This window comes from Lichenostomus cassidix, unplaced genomic scaffold, assembly GCF_008360975.1.
Source record: "Lichenostomus cassidix isolate B80296 unplaced genomic scaffold, HeHo_3.0 HiC_scaffold_43, whole genome shotgun sequence".
NCBI classification, from domain to species: domain Eukaryota; kingdom Metazoa; phylum Chordata; class Aves; order Passeriformes; family Meliphagidae; genus Lichenostomus; species Lichenostomus cassidix.
The window spans coordinates 3,937,705-3,940,888 of NW_028147635.1; positions in this window are offsets into that span (position 1 = coordinate 3,937,705).

Here is a 3,184-nt window from a genome sequence, read left to right on the forward strand (position 1 = left end):
TCCCAACAAAAATTCAGCTTGTCCATGCTGTGGGACCCAGATGTACTGGCTGTCGGGTTTGACTGAACACCTGAAAAGAGCCCACAGGAAAAGCAGGGTTTGGTTTCAATGTGCTAAGTGTGGTAAGCAAAACACTAACTTTCATAGTATTGCTTGTCACTATCCCAAGTGCAAGGGATCTCCAGCTGGGGGGTGGATCTGTCACATGTGTAGTAGGAATTTTTTGACCAAGATTGGCCTTGGTCAACACAAGAGTCATATGCATCCTGTGAGCATGAAGCAGGAAAGGATGGCTGCATCCCGCCCCAAAAAGAGCTCTGCCTGAGTAGCACACAAAAGAGTGTGGACAAAAGAGGAGGAACAGCTTTTGATTAAACTGGAGCCACAGTTTGAAGGAAAGAGAAACATCAATAAATTAATTGCAGAACACATTCCTTCAAAAACACCTAAGCAAGTAAGTGAAAAAAGGAGACTGTTATGCAGGGAACCAGCAAGGGACCAGGGAACCAGCAAGGGACCAGGGAACAGAGGCAGAGATGACTTCTGAATCAGAAGATGATGAGGAGCATCTGGGGAACATTGACCCCAGGAGGGGCAATTAATAGTAGATTGTGTGACAGGCAGCCTCATTCAGACTCATTATTTGTAAGTGTCACACATGTAAATATTTTCAGATTCCAGTATTTAATTTCAGATGAATTTCCTTCTGTTTCACGGCAATGACAAAGTGCTAACATATGCAAATACATCCCATGTTGTTCTTTGGATAAAAAGGAAAGAGGAAAGCATACTGGAATTCATATGAATGGTAACTGCTAATTTAAATTTAAAAGCATCTTTCAGCTACAGAGCCCAAAGCCTGGCAGATCAGTTCATGATCTCCAGTGATTTCTCAAAGGCATTCTCTTCCCTCTGTGGGGCCTAGCATTCCCAAAGGCTAGACAAATAGACATATAACAACAATTGTTAGAAATGTGACAATGATTAATGGAACTTACTTGGTCTTAGCACCTTGTTAGACATAGCCATCCCTTTTGAAACCTTTTCATTTTAAAGAAAATTATTTTGGTCTGATATACATATGGTTATGTATCAATTTTCCAAATTCAGATTTAAGTCCATGCGGTAATTACTAATGTGACCATTTTTTATATGTGTGTGTTAAAAAGGGTACCACTCTTTTCTTTCTGGCTTACTTGCCCTCTTGCATCTGAAGGCATACAATTATTACAAGGTTCTGCTAGGATAGCTGGGACTGATCCAGGAACAACCCTGTGGGTAACACTGTTCTGGGAATATAAAAAAGGAAAGCATTCAATTAGTTTCATGTTGGGATTTTTGTGTTTCATTGCAGCTTTTAATGGATTAACTCTTTATTATATTGTCTAATATTTTTCTTTTGTGTTCTTTGTCTGGAGTTAATTTTATTCAAATAAAAGGAGTCTCTGGCTGCAGATCTCACAGTTGCAAGGGTATTCAGCAGTTCTTTTTGCTTCTGTGGCTTTAGTGGCTCCTTGTCTCACATCTGGACACACTTATCTTTTTATCTGATGAGGACACACTTGAGTGTGCAAAGTTGTTTATGATATTAAAACAAACTTGCACAATAATAACACACGTTAGAGTGGGGAGAAGGATGAATTCCTGCTTCCTTTACCCCCCCTTTTGGAAATTCTTCTATTTTCTGCTAGCTACTTTCATTTTGCAGCATCACCTGTTCTGTTGACCTTCTCTGCAAGCAGGCAGAACTTGGTTTTGAGGGGAAGACATCCTTCACACTTTCCCCTCAGCAGTCTCAATTTGCATCTCTTCTGGCTCCTTGAAGACTCGGCCAGGCAAGCACACACAAGAAGCATCCAAAACCATATTCAATTGACACACACTAAAATCAAACAGACACTCCAAAGTCATGTTTCAAAAATGTAAGCTACTTTTTCAGGATCTTTTCCATATGAATTTGTGAGCTCTTTCCAGGACCTCAAATTTGCTACTGAAAAACAGCACATTAACAGTAACCAACCTTTCCACCAATTCCCAGAACAAATAAGCTCACAAATATCATCTACACACACACACACAGGGGTGTCCCAGAGGGATACTTATTAGCTCATGCAGAGAAACAGCATAGATGCAAAAATTCAACAGACATCCAAAACATGTTTCAGCACTCAAGTAGTTACATTGATCTCACAGGCATCCCCGCATGGATTTATATGCCAGCAAAACACAAATTAACACAGGTAATTTGCACACACACAGTACACTCGCACACATTCAAAAAAAATTCAAAAGTGCCTGAGCAAACTCTGCTCAAAAAAAAGATTCTCACAGTAACCCAAGCAGAAGAGTTGAACTTTAAAATACTTTGCAATTGGATTTTAACCCTGGCAGGAGAGTTGAACTCCAAAATACCAAATGCAATTGCATTTAACCCAAGTAGGAGGCAGGAGACTTTAACTCCAAAATAGGCAAGAGACTTGAACTCCAAAATATCTTGCAATTGCATTTTTTAACCCAAGTAGGAAACTTTAACTCTAAAACACCTTGCAACTACATTTTAACTCAGGCGCTGACATTCAAAATCACAGTTATAAACACAGGAACATTCAACTCAACTTCTGTAGCTGCTTAGTCACTTTGTACATGTATTAGATAAAGGATAGCCAATACCATCACTAGTGATTTTACTAGATTCATTAGCTATTTTATACAGTCAAAATACATAGAGATGGACTGTTTTAAAGTTCATTGGTCCAGACTTGAGCAAAGCCCCAATATTCAGTTTTCCATAGAATCTGAATGTCCTGGCCTCTGGTATTGATTAGGTCTTCTTTCTTATCTCTCTTGACCCAGACCAGATGTCTCTAACCAGCCAGGGGTGTTGTTTGGAGCTGATGTTCCATTAATGGCCGCTGATAGCTCTTTATCTTTTGAGTTACTCCCAGTCTGTTGGTATGATGAGTTCCTCAGACCTCACCTGATATAACAATGGCCTGGAAAAAACCTGAAAATTCTTTTTCCCAGGGTAAAGGCAAACAAAACCCTTTGACTAAAGTTATACAAAATTTTTAAACTGGTATATTTTCCAACATAAGTAGTAGAGTGACGCATGCAAAGGAACCTAGTCCTGCTGTGGCTTTGCTCAGAAATCTTTCTTTCCTGATAGTTTTCCAGTGATTCGAGT